This window comes from Cololabis saira, chromosome 2 (genome assembly GCF_033807715.1).
Source record: "Cololabis saira isolate AMF1-May2022 chromosome 2, fColSai1.1, whole genome shotgun sequence".
NCBI classification, from domain to species: Eukaryota; Metazoa; Chordata; class Actinopteri; order Beloniformes; family Belonidae; genus Cololabis; species Cololabis saira.
In genome coordinates this window covers 25,946,970-25,965,356 of record NC_084588.1, presented here as the reverse complement: position 1 = coordinate 25,965,356, position 18,387 = coordinate 25,946,970, and the positions used below count along the sequence as shown (strand labels likewise).

General features: G+C 39.0%; 1 protein-coding gene across 2 annotated transcripts in view; it reads left to right on the top strand.

Annotated features, from left to right (window-relative positions):
* The window catches only part of gpc6a (glypican 6a), a 164,211-nt gene that overhangs the window by 135,415 nt on the left and 10,409 nt on the right, over positions 1-18,387 (top strand). The window lies entirely within an intron of this gene.

The window sequence follows — 18,387 nt, the reverse complement described above, 5'->3', positions numbered from 1 at the left end:
TTTTTTTTTTTTTTTTTTTTTTTTCCCTTCCGACGAAATGAGGGCCTTTTTGCCCCCTTAAACATGCCCCAAAAGTCACCAAATTTTGCAAGCAAGCCAGGCCTGGCGAAAAATTTGATATTTAATGGTTTGCATTAATGGGTGTGGCCTAATGGCTCAACAGCGCCCCATAGAAAACTTTGTGCCTAAAGCCCCACAACACGGTTTGACATACATGCACGAAAATCGGTACACACCTGTAACATGTCGCTACTTAAAGAAAAGTCTCATGACGCCATGGCCGTAACCGAACAGGAAGTCGGCCATTTTGAATTAATCGTGTAATTTTGACGAAATTTATGCCATTCCTTCGGCAGTTAATGCGGCCCGAACCGTAACGTGCACTCAGGTGTGCATCTCCATCCTGCGACGATGCGCATTACTTTTCAAATCAAATCAAATCAAACTTTATTTATAAAGCACCTTTCATACATAAAATGCAACACAAAGTGCTTTACATAAAACAAATAAACGGATAGAGGAATCCACACCACAGCGGTAAAGGCGTGGTGCAGAGCTCCACCACCATCCAGGCCAGAACGAGCCCCGGGACGACCCCCTGCAGGCCAGAGTTTTCTCAGTCAAAAGCATTACTGTGGCGACGATAGACGCCAAAAAGCCCTCTTCATCTGATTGGTCAATATTTGATAGTTCTTACTTTCTGCCATAACTTTTGAATGGTTTGATATAAAGAGTCGTGGGTGGTGTCATCGGACTCGGTTTTGAGTCCTTGAGCATAATTGGTGCAAATTAGCACCAATTATTCTTCTGATTGGTCAATATTTGATAGTCCCTATTCTCTGCCATAACTTTTGAACGGGTTGTGATAAAGACATGTGGGTGGTGTCATCGGACTCGGTATTGAGTACTTGACCTTAATTGGTGCAAATTAGCCCTGCCCCTTCTTCTGATTTGTCGATATCTGATAGTTCCTACTTTCTGCCATAACTTTTGAATGGTTTGACATAGAGAGTCGTGGCTGGTGTCATCCGCTAAATGTCCAGGCCTGAAGAATCTACATGCAAGTCATACAAGCACTTCCACTGCAGCACGCCTGAACGTGCACAAGGGTGCGAGGGCCCGTTTATCGCTGCTTGCAGCTTTAATTGGACTTGGATTTGCCTGAAAGCTGAACATCAGTGTGTTTAGAATATTGAGATTTCACTGTTTCAGCATTTGATGTCCCCTTTTTCCCCTAATTTTGAAGTACCACAATCAGATTATGAGAGTACAGGTATCCCTAAATTGATCGATAAATAGTCAACAATGTGTTTCATTGTTTTTAAAGTTAGCCAGTCAATCAAACGCTTAGTAGCATGCTCTTGTTATGGTTAGCGTGCATGCTGTGATCAAGGTGCACAAAATCTTGATATAAAAGTAATTTTTTTTTTTTCTTTTTTAATCACTTTGTATGTCAAAGGGATTGTTCTTTGCCCAGTCACTAATGGCATCATTAGTGACACTGGCTGCGCATAAAAACAGACAAAAAGATGAATAACTAAAATAACTGAAGCTGACCACAAAGCTCCCAGTCTTCATCAATCCTGAACTGGATACAGACACTATGATTGCTACATGTACATAAAGTTCTGATTTGGTGGGCTTTGAACATCTTTGACTTAGGAAGTTGTAATGGCTTCATGTGACCAAATTTGGCTGTAAATACAGGCTTTTTTCCAGCATCAGTCCTACTGTCTCTTTATTGAACTCACAAAACTGTTGTATGCATGCAAAAATGACTTCATTTATGCAACCTATATTTTTTTGTATATGCTTTCTTGCCATCTAGTTGTATCCCCAGTATTGTATAAAAAACGACCCTCCAAAGCTGTGGTGAGCAAATCGTTTTTAATGACTCACCCAAAAACACTGCTTTACTTAAAACTCTTACAATACAGTACATCAGTTTCATTGTTGTATAAAACACATATTGTGGGTCTGCTCAGTTCTATTTGTGTTTGTAGCCAAGTTAATCACCAATTAGTCCACTGTTTCAGTGTATACGGAATTTTCTCAACAACTTCTGTCTGTATACTTTCTAATGATGGACATGTTATCAGGAGCTAGCTATCAGCTCCCAAGCCATGTCTCAGTATGCATATTTGTCCAAAAGTGTGTTTTATGTCACTGATGAATTATTGTTCCAGATCCAAGACCACGTATAGTCAAGTACAGTCGCAATCCACGGCTGCGTTGTTGTGCTGACCATTTGATCAAGGTCTCCACCTTGATCACCTTGACTTGTACTTTGACACCTTGACGGCGAAGTATCCCAGCATTTCATATATACAAGCAGAAGTAATGGCAGGGGAGGATGAAAGAAAAGAGAAGGTTACCTAGTAACTTTGTTGTTGTGTGACAGAATGTAGTTTTATGATGTTTTCATATGAGGAATTCTATTTATAGAACTAATGAAATAGAAAAGCATAAAAGAAAAGATGTAGATAAACGTAGATACTGTTAATACTGTGTGCGTGGATCTGTGTTTATTGATTGCTGTTGTTCAGTTTTTATGTGCGTTTTCTTTTTTTTTCAACTATTTATGCCTTTTTATTGCCACTGCAAGGTTTGCACTAAAAATTGCATTGTACAAAGTACAATGACAGTAAAGCTCTATTCTAATCTAAAAAATATTAACAGAACACATCATATAAAACTGGTTATAGACACTTTTTCCAGAGGAGACCATTCTGAGAATGTTTATTTTATTTCCAATTAAACAGACAACGTTTTTGAATAAGTGTTAGCCTGCTCGCTGCATTTTATTGTGTACATCAGTTTTGATTTCATGTTGAGATAAACCATTGGTTTAGTATGAATACTAAATATATATATTATAGTGTATAATGCACACTGTGTTCAATGTTCACATGATGTGAGGATGTTGAAAACCATTTTATTGGATCTATAACATCATTTATATACTTTATTATTCCAATAATAAAGAGCTATGTGATAGAACAATGCTAAAATAAATGACTTGGTTCTCTGTACCATGAGCCAATTTTGCTGACAATACATAACACTCAGTTTCTCCATTACACAAATAATCACACAAAATCTGTGATTGATGTGCTGAAAGGGTTCAATCATCGATTCATTGATTTCTAAATATCTTCCTCCTCTTTCTTAATGAGTTGTTTGTTGTTGAGCATGGCTGAAAAAAGGAAGCAGTAGGAAACGAAACAAATCAGTCATTAGCAGCAGCCAGGCCTTCCCCCATGCTCCATTTAACTTTGTTTTAGCAGGGGGCTTGGGCCAGGAAACAATATGGGAAAAACATGTTTTCTCAGGGAAGAAAAACTGTTAAATAAATGATCAGGTTCTTCAATCAATCCCAGTAATGTAATTACTAAAATGTAAAGGTAATATCTATGTTTTGACCATTTAGGTGATGATTTGTTATTGTTGTTGTGCTTTACTGAGAGTACTAAAGAAATTTGGATGAAAAAATTTTAATTTTGCTGGACGGAAAGAAATCCAAAGCCTCCTGCTAACTGCTGTCGACTTCTGTGTTCCCAGATTAAACTTTTTCTCTCTGTGACTCTATGCATTAGAAATACAAACGCATCTGCCAATTATGACCTGTGGTAACACAGCCACATTGGTTCAATCTCAGAGTCACGTCATAGAACAGAAGCAAAGGCAGATCTTATGGAATACTGGCATATAATGCAGGTCTTTACTCTATAGCTTTACTTTTTAATACCCTGTGCAGATCAGCAAGCCACAAAATATATAAATAAATACAACTTGAATTAATCACACTGGCATGCTAATTTAGTGTACTTGGCACACTGAGTCAATGTTTTAAGCAGCAGTTATAACCATATAACCATGGGCCATGAGAGGTTTGGATTTTCTAAATGATCTTCTAAACTGCTGACAAAGGAAAACAAACGAGCTTGAACCCTTTTAAAATTCTGACGATAACTGCAATGCTATTCAAGAACTGGATAGATAACTTCATATCTCTGTTTAGGATCGAATATTTGAATTAACATGGTTTGCAACATCTACCAAGCTTAATAATTCCAATACAAAGGATTTTTGTTTTTTCTCCTTTATACAGTTTTTGTCTGGATGGTGACCGATGATGGATACTGGAACAGGAAAAAAGTTAACATGGACTGAGAAAAGTCAGCATTAGAGTTCCAAGTGAAATATTTGTATGTATGAGGGGAACATTCAAAGAACTGGATGTATGGATGGATGGATGGAATATTTTGTCTCCCTAATATTTTGGTAACCATAAAACAAATGAAACTTGTTTATCTTCAAGTCAATGTTCATGCAGTGTTCCAGTGGAAATAACTGCTTTGTGTACATTTAGTAAAAAAACTCTTTTGGGTTTATACATTTCTGACAGTGACTGATGTGTAACCAGCCGTGCTCACTCAACATGGACATCTAGGAATGAATTTAGATGGATGTATGTGGACAGACATTATGGGGCAAGATGTCTGTCTGCTTACTATTAGGTTTAAGAACAGCTTATTTTGTTTATTCATCATTACATCCATGGGTCCCCCACTTACTTATATATTGGAAGAATTTGATCTTTTAAATACTTTGTACTTTTATCCTCCACCTAAAGCTTCCCATCGTATACTATGCTCCACACAACTACTGAAAAATATTTGTGCTCCCCACATTAAACTGTGTTCTCTGCAGTATGTTCATGCCATGCTAAGATAGCAAGGGGCTCACTAATGGCCCTTTTCCACTAGTACCTACTCAGCGCGCTTCTACCCGCCACGCCCCCGTCTTGCGCTTTTCCACTATGGGCCGAGGCGGGTGGAGCCGTGTCAAGCAGATACTCTTTCTGTATCTTTTCTGCCGAGATTCTAAGCGTGCTGAGTCGGCACTATATCTGACATCATCACCCTCCACGCCACTGATTGGTCGGGGGGCGGGGCCGTCAGACGTTTGAATCAGGAAGCGGGAGTCAGCACGAGAACAACTGTCGGCTCGCGGGCCGGCGAATTTATTATACAGCGCAAACGTCTGTTTGGTGATCCAACTCTGAGGTGCAGATGGTCATAAACCTGGTGGCTGACGAGAGAATTAAAGAAGGGATGTAGACGGACGATAAGGAACGATCAGATCCACAGGCGCTCTGTTTTCTTCTCAGCCGCTCACAGCTCCAGCTGATTTCTCATCAGCGCTGATACAAACAAAGGGGATACGCAATCGAATACGTCACAGCAGCTTCACCCCAACCCGCCCACTTCTCACCTGGCTGTGGAAAAACAAATGAGGACAAAGCGGGTGGAGCCGGGACGATGCGTGACGAGCCGTACCGAGGCGAGTCGGGCTGAGTAGGTACTAGTGGAAAAGCGCCATAAATGATGCATCACAAACAATGAATTAAGAAGTAAAATATTCCTCATGGATGTTGTTTCTGGGGATTTTAGCGCTCCAATCTCTCATAAACACAAACCACCGAGCAAAAACAGAGGATGGAAGGAAGACTAAACAGTCTATGCCCACATGTCTGTCTCTGCTGAAGAGGGAAAAACAGAGCAAGATACCTGTTGTGGTGGACAGCTGCTTTGTGTGCAGCGTGGCATATGCTGCAAGGAGATATGCCTCTAAACTGAAAACAAAACAAAAAAACACACACGTGCTAATAGTTTGCTGTTTGCAATATTCCAGCTTCTTTGCCTGCTTTTTGTGTGAGCCCTTTTAGGAATTTGCTATTTCATTTTCTCATTCCTCTCACGTTGCAATGCAGGATTTTATACAGACAAATTCATCTGTTTATGACTGAGATGCCACAAAGCTTTCTTAACAGATTTCCAGTCTCACTCATTCAAGTGCAAAGAGTGTCAGTGACAGTTTTTTGCCTGTAGATATTGCAAAAATGTACACAATAGAGCACTATAATGTACAGCAGCACCTCTGGTAGTCTGAATTATTGAGTAGTCATTAGACTCTAACATTGCAGGGAGTTAACATGTTCTTTTGATTAAACTAAATCTTCTGCCAAGATGTGTCATGGCTCTTTCATTCACTTGAGCCCCATGATATGTTAAGAAGGCTTAACCCATCTTGAATCACCAGTCTTTATTTCACTCCTACTCAGTGTCACATTCAGATTGTGTCAGTGTAAATGACAGTTAGTTCCCATTTCAACTTAAATTTAGCCCTAGCAGTCCTCTTAAAGTGGTTGTTCTATTAAGTGATCAGTTTGACATTAAATGCTGTCAAAAAAAAAGCATTGCAATCTCAATCAGTTTCTGCCCTTATTATCGGGATGTTTAGACCACAACTGTTTTCCTTGTCATGGTATGTTTATTACGCAACCTAAAAGTGGAAGGTGTTTGCCTTGATTTACTGCAGCAGGATATTGTCAGCTAAGGTCCTATACATAGTTAGGCAGGCAAGCTGGTATAGACTATATTGTGGATAACGAAATCCTATTTAGCGCATTATTCAAGGTACCGAATCAGAAAAAGCAGGGCTTTTTTGTCTACAGAAAGACAACCCAATTGTTGTGAACATAATAAGGACGTGGCCATTTATGTTGCTTCCATTTGTAGATTTGGCTAGTTTTTAAAACCTGTTTTAGTTACGCATTATACGATTTGAATCCCCCAGTGCACAGAGACTGGTTCAATCCGTGATACCTTTAGCCGGTTTGCTTGAGCTTTCTGTGACCTAGAAACTGGAGGACTTTAAATGATCCCTCAGTCCATTCCTTGGATATTTATAAATGTTATATAAGAAATCTTTGGGGAGAATTGGTAACTGTTTCATGCTGTCCTAAAGTACCTTTTTTTGTTTTGTTTTTTGTTTAAATTTAATGTACTTTTGTTAGGCTATAAAATTAGGAATATAACCAAAGCTTATTTTGCCAAACCAGTTGATAATTCTTCTATATTAATCCTTGAACAGCATTTTGGGTCTTTCTGGCTTAACATATGCATTTGGACTGAATTTATGTCCACTGTCGTGTCTCTATGTGGACATTGGTTTGGCCATTAGAGTTAGAAAGACATCCAAAATAACAAATTATATAAAAGGTTCTGCTCCTTTAATGCCAATATCTATCAATTATTTCTCTTCCTGCTTCGCCCTGTTATTAAGGAGCTCTTTATAAATTATCATGTTGCAACTTTAAAGTCGGTTCAGTTATGCAATTAGTGCCATCAAACTCATTTATTCCTTGAAGTTGCTTTACTAACTTTACGTTACAGAGAAGCATCTGCTTATGACAGATTTTTTTTTTCCCCAACCCCCCTCTCAAATGCTATGTTTACCCTTGGGATGGGACACAGAACTAGCTGTGTATGAAACTTCCATCTGTGCTTACATTAGTCAGGTCACGGTTTGTTTAGCATGAATGTGCTGTACTAAAACTGTTCAGTGTCTGTATCATTTGAGGTCCATTTTTCCTTTTATAGCAACATGAATTACATTCTGTCCTTTATGAATTGTGTATACCAATAACTGCATGAATAAAGCTATATTTGCTTTTAATTCGGTAACCTGGATAAACTTCAACAAGACACTTTTTTAAGGCTTTTCTGTTCAGAAGATTAAGTAGATTGTAATGATTATAAAGTATTCATCTCAAGCAGTTCTTGGATTAAGGTCAGGTTGACATGCCAGTAATCAGATACCCCACTGGTATAACAAACAAAAATAAAGAAAGAAATATGTAATTTGAAAAAAATAGGTGAATAGCATAAATCAATAGCAAAAATTAGTAATTGCATTAGTGTATATATACATATATATACATTATATCTATGTGTATATTCAAGTCACGGTACCATCGAGCATCTCAGTAGTCTCACAGCATCTGGGAAAATTATTTTTTCAGTCTGGTGGTCCGAGCCTGGATGCTGCACAACCTTCTGCCTGAGAGGTGGGGGAGAAAGGCCCATGTGCAGAGTGTGGGGAGCCTATCATGATGCCGGCTACTCTGCTTGTGCATCTGCTAATGTACTGTAAATGTGGTGGTGGTATGAGGTTTAAGAGGTGTGGTACACAGCATCTGATGAGCCAATGAAGGAAAATATTGAAGTCAATGATGTAAAGTCAAGAAAACTCTGCATGATGTATGGATGGTTGTGGACGGCGGTAGGCTGTGGATTATTGAGCATCAAGGCCACCATCCAGAAATTAAACAACAAACATTGACTACAAGTCCTACCAATGGCCCAAAACACCTAATCTGAAAGATATCACAGAGGCATTGATAATAGCAGCATAAAAAACATACCCCTTACCCTAGAGCAATAGTGCCTAGGGTCTACCAGACCAGACGAGACCCCAGATACAGGCTGTGTAAAAATGCCCTTGAGACACGTCAGCACAAAACAGCAATGTGTAAGATGCAGGATGGTACATGGAATACCAAAACCAAATAGCTGGAATATTAGAGAGAAATATATCTGCAGAGTATGGATTGGATTGGTAGAGAATGTAAGAGTCAGGATCCTGTGGGATTTTTAAAACTGGACTGATAAACTGGTGATAGCTAATTAACTCCAGAAGAAAGCAGGAGTGATGGATACAATCCCACGTGACAAGTGAATCATTTCATCATTTCATCTCTTAACCATTGAAGTTGCATGACTGAAGTGTGTTTTAACTGTGACGTGCTATTTACAGATACCAGCGTAAAGCCAGAATAATATGTATGTATGAGTATAATGTAAATATAATTACAGCGATAACAATTGTACACAAAGACACAGTGTTGTCAAATGTATGAAGGTTATTAGTTAAAGCTGTTGTCATGGGGAGTTGTGGATTGCATGCGAAATATACATCCTGCCTGTTGCTAGAATTAACAGATGTATGGTATATTTCCTTATGGTTACAGAACCTTCACTAATTATGTAATTAAGTGTAGACGTGATCAGGAAACACATTAATGTAGTACATTAACCAGTTCACCTGCTGCTGAAGAAAGAACAGTAAGACAATGGGCTTTGGCTGTGCATGCAACTATGACATAAAACTTTTGCATGCACTGAAAATGTTTATCCTTGAAGAAAAACCTATTGGTGAACTCTGGCACATACATCACTGGGTCTGAGATGTCATTGTCAATGCAATGTAAACGTTTGCTGCCGGTTGAACCATACTTTCATCTAAAAGACTCCCTACAAAACAAAAAATCCTTTTCAAATCTTGATATACAATTGTTTTTTAAGCTAGATGACACATTATGAGTATAACACAAAGCTCTAGCCTAGCCTAATTCTGTTCCTCTTTGATACAATGAAATAATCTGGTTCTTCTAGATCTGACTTTGATTTCCAGTGTGCAGTACAATTGAAGCCCATAAAAACTGCATCTTGACACCTTTGATTAGGCATACAACCAATCAGAGAACCAGAGCATGAGACATAGGCAGTAACAACTGGACAGGTGTCAAGAGGACAGCAGAAATCATGTGCAGTAGCATGGGAATGCTGGTAAACCACTGTTGTAGGTTTTGCAGTAAAAACATGTTGATCCAAAGTCTTACTTGCAATTCTCCTGGTATCTTGACTGGTATCTTGACTGTTTGGATTGTGACTCTTGGATGCTCCTGTGTCATTCCGCAAAGCCCACCCCCGCCCCTTTGCATTTGGTCTGGTTTGTTCTGGACCAGTGGAAATAAGTGGGTATAGGAGGGGTGCCAGATCCATGTCATGAAACAATTTTTGAAAGTGAATGTAAATGGCTGGCTAGGCTCATAGCAGACTGGAGCGCATAGCAGGGCTGGACCAAGCATGTACCGTGAGAGTCTTAAAAACATGTGTTTCTATTCACATTTTCCAAATAACAAATCTAGCTCTCTATCAGTTTGTGACATCAGATACAGTATGTATAAGCAGATAACAGGGAGAAATGTTTATCCTAATATTGGTTGCTTACTCAAGAGTCAAGAGTCAAGAGCAGCACAGAAGAGATTTATTTGCATATTTATAGATACGTCTGTGCTAATTGAGGCAAATGAGTAACTTTATGTTGGCCGGTTAAGATACATACATTACTGCCTTTTTTTTGCAAACTCTCAGAAGTCTCAGTGAAATGTACTAGCGATAGAAGACTACTCTTCTCTTTTTTAAATGTATCTCTTCTCATGGCAGCTGGTTTTAAGAGGTGAAGTGAGCCATTTGACTCTACTCGTCTCTTGCATGAGGTGTGCTTCTTTTGAGATCAGCCCTTAACCATCCATGCAAATTTAATTGAGCAAAAGTTGCACTCAATGACCCTTAAAGCACATTATTAACATATGGGAGATCACACAGCCTGTAGGTGAAGGTCTCAAATGACACACTAAAAGATGGATGGATAGATGGATGGATGGATAGATAGATAGATAGATAGATAGATAGATAGATAGATAGATAGATAGATAGATAGATAGATAGATAGATAGATAGATAGATAGATAGATAGATAGATAGATAGATAGATAGATAGATAGATAGGCTTCAAAAGAAAGTCAAGACTTAATTCTAAGGAGAAAGCACGTTTTCATCTTAAGTCTTTTTAATTAATTGTTCAACATGTAGCACATAACAGAGAGCATCATCAATAAAAATTCTCAAAAAGCACCACAATGTATTACAGTTTCATCAGCACTAGAATGAAATATTGCATAAGATACTTGTTGATCGACATTGTTAAAGGATAAAATGAAAAGTGGTCCCAGGATCTATCCCTGAGGAACACCTTTAGTTACACTACAGTAGGTAAATGTAATACCATCTACCTGAACACACTGAGATCTGTCTGATAAAAAGTTTTCATACAGTACCACCCAACACCATTTTTGGATATTACATCACTGAACTTTTTAGAATGTTGTGAACAACAGAAAGGCCTTAGAAGATCAGAAGATCAATAAAAAATGGCTCATAATGTTGTTTACTAAGGCTGCTGTAGTCGTATTGTGTCCTTTTCTAAAGCCAGATTAATATTCTGGTAAGACACTATTAGCCAACATATATGGTTTAAATTGTCCTGGTTTAAATTGTTTTGTGATTTAAAATCACTAACTATAACAGACAATTTTGATATGGACTATAATTATTCAAACTGAATCATTATTTTGTAACTGGATTATCTTCCTTGAATTAAGGGTGAAAAAAGGACTAATATTGTCTGAACATACACATTTTTATATTTTTTCCCCGTGTGAACTTCTAAAATTTTGCCACAATCAAACATTTCACTGTATATTAACAATGGGGAAAACATTATCTCTGCCTTAAATTTCTGACACTGGCTTTCTATTGAATTGAATTGTATTGATAGCATTTAAACTGTGCTCAAGGAGTTTAATGTGCATGAGCAAAGGCAGACCTTGAAATTATTTTGCACAGACTAGTGTGTTGTTGTGCCACACAGGTAGCTAAGCTGATCAGTTATCGAAGGCTATTAATAATTTTATTAATAATTATTAATAATTAATAAAGTCGACTATTTATCAAATTGAATTAACAAAATGATAATAATTCTTGTATGGGGCACCACCCCGGGGCCTTAATCCAGATAACTTTTACAGCAGAATATCAGTCTCAAGAGTAGTTGTTACACATCATATGATTGAAGGGGTGAGATTCGAGTGCTGACTCTTTCAAAACAATCAATTGTGACCAAAATTGCATAAAAATTGCATGAAACAACAAAAACCACTCATTAAAAATCAATCAGGGCCAAAGATCCAGCTACGATGAAAGGTGGTGTGGAAGAGAGAGGAAAAAAAGGCAGCGGCGGCGTTTTGTCCTACGCGCGCTGCGGTGAAGTCATCAGTGCCTCACTTGGGATTGCATGCGCGCCGCTTGTAGGCGTCGCCCCCCCACGCAAGGCATGCTGGGGGTTGTAGTTCATGGCACGGCAGCCATTTTAGGAGGCACATTAGAGCCGATTTTGGGCCGACCAGTTTCAAAGTTGAATAAACACATTCACCAAATGTTCATATACATTTATAAGTTCAGAGTTCACATGAGCACATGGGCGTGGCCCAACAGTGTGGACCCAGCTCAGATTTAGATGTTGAGTGATAATAGAGTGATGCTCAATATCCTTTTTTTTCCTTATTTGTTAATTTTTCAAACAATTGTTTCTTTAATATGCTTAATTGCTTTAATATCAGTGCTTTACCTTCATGTTTGAATTTTTTTTATTTTCTACTTTTATTCAGTAGTATTGTACAAGTCTTTTGAAATGACTTAGCCAACAGTATTGTGCGCTTTTTTCAGATAAATGCCTTTTACAAAGCACGAGTCATTGCAGATCACATTTATTTTCTTTTTTTTTCTTTTGGTAAACTGACTAAGAAAGAGAATAATTTATGATAACAGAGAAGTGAGCATAGGCCAGTTACAGCATGTAATTCCTGCCTCAGTGAGTTCAGCTCTGATCCGATTGCATAAAGCTCTAAATGGTTACAGTTGGGGACTTATTGACAGAAAGGACAGAGCTTACTTGCTGCACTGATCATTATTCAGGGGTAAGTGTATGTGATATGCTTAGACAAAAGCCTTACACAATAATCAATAAAAAAAATAAAAAAAGAATGTAGTTACATCACTGTTGGATAAGGTCAACTGTATAGTTGTAATTCGGGCCTGAAGCAGGTGGGTCTGACCTGTGAATGTTCTAATTAAGATTACTGCACCCACATTAACATGCAGTGCTGGAGTTCGCCCTACTTGCTCCACGCTCTGAATGCTCAACAACCACTTGGCTCTACTTAGAAGAAACGACAATCCCAGGGTGAGGGAAACTGAAATACTGCTTAGTCTGGATAAAAACTTAATTCTTTTAGATTAGATCACATATATGAAGCTAACCGAAAGATCTTTGTCATATAGCATCCCTTAATTTATCACCAACCACTGCAAAGAATGACAAAATATGAAAGCTATAACATACAACACAACACAATAGCATGTGTTGAAATGAGTTGCTGTTTGTTGGAAACAGGCGGACACTTTTCTCTTATGTGAATGAGATCAGTCTCAGGATTCTTAGATTCATCCAATATCTGATTTAGCTTAGAAAATCAGATGTTTGTGTACATTTATCAACTAGATTTTTATCACATGGGGTACATGACATACCCACGTCCGTACAACACAATACAGCACTGGAGACAACAGCCTCAATCTATTGTAGATTAATCAATCAATCTCAAACATGACTAAACAAAATATATCTTAAATCAACATTTAAAACAGCTTTGAGTTTTTTTTGTTTTGTTTTGTTGTTGGGTTTTTTTTTGGGGGGGGGGGGGTCTGTCTCTTTTATGTGAAAAGCTGTAACTGTATTGCTGGATACATGTTCTCCCCTGGGTGCTCATTTAAAGACTCATATTTAGTTGCAATCTCCCCTTATGGCGAGTGTGTTTTGTGTATGATCTCCTGATACATTTTAGTGGAAAGTGCATTATATATTACGCAATACACAACACACTGCAGGGAATTGCATTTTTGAATCATTTGTTGAGTTATTTACTTATGCTTGTGTCTGATTATTTTTTCTTTCTCCCTTCAGCTGACCTGTAATGTTCCTGTCTTCAGACATGTGAATGTCAAAAGGAAATAAGTTAAATGACATTACAGTGATTAGAGTGAAGTTTGAGAGAAATAACCTCGTAAAATCTGGTCTGATCCATATACTGTTTTCTGTGCCAGCTTGCTGCAGGCCATCTGAGTCAGAGTCACACCACTGTGTGTTAAACCTGACCAGCTTTGGTGTTTCATGCCGGGATTACCACATCAAATGTGAGGGCAGTGTCCTGCAGGGGCATCCTGTTATTACAGGCCTTTTCATGTCCCGTTAAGACCTTAGGCTTCGCTTTATGCACTCTGCCAAATCCCCAGAGTAACTAGGACATGATGAGGGTTCTGTGTGTGTGTGTGTTCTGCTCATGAGTGCATGTTTCTTCAGTTGTGTCCAGTTACAAATGTGTGTGCCATTTTAGTTTTAGGACAAACAAAAATCTGTTTAAAAAAGATTTTCTTCACGCAATTACATTGTCGTTGTAGATGCTGAAAAATGTAATTTAGAAAACCAGTTATTTTTCCAATTTATCGCTAAAGAAAATTAAAAGCATCTACATACACACATAATATAAAAAATGGCAATGGGAAACCCTTTATTTTAATTACCGGTATATATTTTCATAGTTTGATTTTTAAATTAGGGATTTTTAATAAGTGTGGCCCCTCTTGTGTTTTTGAACCACAGTGATTTCATTAGATGGAGCCTAAATTGTTGATGTGTTTTTATGGAAATTAAGGAACTGCTCTTTATTTACATTACTTTAAGTGATGTTTGCAGAAAAAATTCTGTGACATTGAAACTGCATCCATGACTGCAAGGTGGTAAATCTGAATAACTTCAGTATTTATTGTTTTATAAAATGTTTTTTTTTAGCACAGCATCAGATAATTGTACACAACAGCAACAGCGTTCTGACTCACCATAAACACCATAAAACCCCTCCCTGAAACGTGTGTGGCACTAAAACCAACTGGGGGAGAAGTAGAAGGAGTTCAGTATGAGTTGTTAGTGTGAAAGTGGAAAATGTGATACAAGAACAGCAAGCTGTGAAAGTTAACAGAAATACAAAGTACAGCAATGGGATTATAATTCTGTAATAGGATTATAATGGATCTAGTACTAATGTACTGTAGCAAATATAGACCAAGAGGTCCAGAAAGTGAATGGATGGCTCTAAAAATGTGAACGCAGAGAAGTTATGTACAGACTTGCTTCTCCAATGATTAGGTGTCCAATATCCCTACTACAACACTGTCCTGCATGTTTTAGGTGTTGCTTTGCTCTAACACACCTGGTTCAAAAATGAGTGGGCCATTTACAGACCTTGATGAAAAGCTGATGTGATGGTGCTGATGGTCAGTTGTGCTAAAGCAGGGAAACATCTCAAACATGGAGGACAGTGGGTGCTGGGAACCAGGGTTGAACGACACTGGTCTATCTGAACGTGTCCACAACTTGTACAGTAGGCATATACAGCTCATGACCTGGGAGTCCACCTGTGTTTGTTAAATCCTTTCAAGCATGTTGAGTCTGAAATTAACTATGTGATCAGTTGGAGTAGTTATGAAATGATCACATACTGTAGCTGCTATGCAGTATATAGTTGACATATAATCCATCAGAGCACTTGTTCGGGAAAAAGAAGAAAATGTAGACAATGTGATGGCAGGAAGGTGGACTGAGCGCAAAATCAATAAACTGCTAGCTGTTCATGCTGAGCTCAAAATTTCTCAGCAGATGTATTGGCACTGCATGTGATGCTGCCATCTACGAGAAAATTGTTAAATAACTTGGTGAAAGAGGTATCAAAAGAAGCAAATAGGAAGTAAATACACAGTAATCATCATCACCAAAATAGGTGTGGGCAAGAGAGTTGTACATACAGTATTTCGATATATGCAGTTCCATACGAGGCAATAGCTGGTCAGCAAGTCCTGCAGGTTGGGGTTAATTTGGGCATGAAATCCAGAATGTCAGAGACAGCCTGTTGGCTATGACCCTGAAAAGGTAGAGGTTCTGAAGTGTGTCGTTTAGTAAAATTTAGTCTGAATCAGGGATGGGCTGCCCTGGTCCTGTAGGGCTGGTGTCCTGCATGTTTTACATGTTGGCCTGCCTCAGCAGACCTGATACAAGTAACTGTGTCAATAACAGACTTATGTAAACCTTGATGACCTGTTGATGACAACCATTAATTTGAATCAGGTATAGTGAATCAGGGAAACATCTAAAACATGCAGGACACAGGCCCTCAAGGACCAGGATTGCCCACCTCTGGTCCAGTGTCATCTTAAAGGAGCATGAGGCACGATTTATGAAAAAAATGTGTATATGTTTTAAGTTTTCTAGTAATAATGTCAGATGAAGCTTTCCAAACCAAAAAGAATGAGCCCTCTAGTGTATCTCTCCGTTGCCTTGAACAGGCTGTGTGCTGCAAAATGTGCTGCAATTCCGGACCGGAATTTCCTGCGCTCTCCTGCGGATGTGACATCAAATGACGCTGCATGCGCGTTCTCGGCGGCGCACGAGTAAACATTACGCATAAGGATACGCGTTTGAGTCATGGAGGCAGCTTCAACTTGAATTGGGACTGAAAACAGATGCTGACATGGCTCATTTCCTACTGACCAGGTAAGATAACATTGTAAGTCATATTTAGAGCTTGATTTGAAAATCACATGAGATTACACACGCGCTCCCGTGCCGGCTTCGCTGTTGGCTGCAGGAACCCCGACGGTCGTCGTGGCGCTAATGAGTCATTTCTTATTCTTGCCTCATGCTCCTATAAATGTTACTTTAAGGCCCCATATAATGCCTTGTCTGGTTTTCAATGGTTCAATAAGGACTCAAACTGTAACATATCCAGTTTTCAGGCTGTCGACCTGTGATTTTTAGAAGTAAAAGTGATGAAGTAATAAACACAAATTCTGAAGGAACAGGCACAAAAGCTTCTGCTTACACAAGCAAAGTTTGCATATGAAGATTAGTCCTCTAAACAGCAAGTACAAATCAACCCAACCCATGCATCTATCCCCATACAGGCTCAGCCCTTCTTAGATTGCCCCCCTTAGATTGTGTCAGTAGCTAAGATTGGTTTAGAAGGTAATCAATAACAGCAGTTAAGCAGGTAGCAGAGGGATGGAGAGGCCAAACACGGTGCTGCACGATCTATCAGGCCTGGTGAGTTTTTGAGTCCCGATCAAAGTAAAACAACTCTGTTTTGGTGCTTGAGCAATAGGAATAGGTATTTGAATTGCATAAAACGTCTGCATAAAGGTCTGTCTCAACATTTTCTTTCTTTCACTATGTTGCAAATTAGCACAGAAAAAGGATTTGAGTCTAAAAGTAGAGCATGATACCAGGTTGTATTAAGAGGCCTGTTGTCAATGTAAAAGTGTTTCAATGAAGCACTGGTCAAGCTACTATGTTTCCAGAAATTCATTGTTTAAACATGGGAGCTGCGTGCTGGCCTGCGGTCCCCACCCCCGGTCATCCCGTTGCTGCTTCCACCTGCCTGCTGTGCTGCTGACGTCCCCGACCCACCAGTCTGGCCCTCGGCAGGAGGGTCCCCCCTTATGAGCCTGGTCCTGCTCAAGGTTTCTTCCCTCCTAAAGGGGAGTTTTTCCTTGCCACTGTTTGGCTTAAAGGAGCATGAGGCTCCTTTTAAGAAATGAGACTCTCTAGCGCCACCCTTCACCACGACAGCCGTCGGGGGTACTGCAGCCAACAGTGAAGCCGGCACGGGAGAACGGGGAGAACGCGCATTCAGCGTCATGTGACGTCACATCCGCAGGGCAGCGCGGGAAAAGCGGCCCCAGCCTTGCAGCACATTTTGCAGCACATAGCCTGTTCAAGGCAACGGACAGATATACTAGAGGGCTCACTCTTTTTGGTTTGGAACGCTTCATCTGACATTATTACTAGAAAAATTAAAACGTATACAATTTTTTTTCATAAATCCAGCCTCAAGCTCCTTTAAGGTTTTTCTCCCACTATGGAGTTTTTACCTGCCATTGTTTATGTAATAATTGCTCGGGGGTCATGTTCTTGGTCTCTGGAAAGCGTCTGGAGACAACTTTTGTTGTATTAGATGCTATATAAATAAAATTGAAAAATTGAAACATAAATTAGATCATTAGATCAGAAATCACAAATTGAACATGCAGATTTTGCATATTCATCTTTTGATGTATAAAATATTGTTGGCTCTGTCAGTAAAATCAGAGCTGATATTTAGTATTTCTGCTTCTTCAGCCACAGCTTTACTGAATGAAGTGAAGGCTACTGTGACCTGCAGCCAGAGTCAAGATAAAGAAATGTTGCTGCTCACTGGGTTATTACTGCAGGCTAAAAGAGATAACTCGATAGTTGCTGCTTCCTCACATCAATCTTTCCACTGGCTTCAAACAGCAAATCAGTCAGACCTACATCCGGAACAGCCTACCACACCATCGGTGCAGGTTTCCAACTCACACAGTGGGTGTAAGTGGAAGTGTGATCAACACATTTTATCACCAGTGCCTTCCTGACCTTCTTTAGACATATGTGAACCAAACATCAGTCACATTCTACAGTAATCTAATGTATGTTGTTTTATTTTATTTTTTTTTTAAGAAAGAAATACAATTCACTCTGGTCAAAGTATAAGAGAAGGTTTTTACTGAAAAACAGAACACTAATTCACTGTTGTTCCTGCTCAACTGCACACCCTTTTGGATGTATTTTTTTTCAAATTCAAAAATACTGTATTAATCCCCAAAGTGAAATTAATTTATGCAGGATACTAGTCAGGCTGTCGCTCTGCCTAAATCACATTTTTCATCA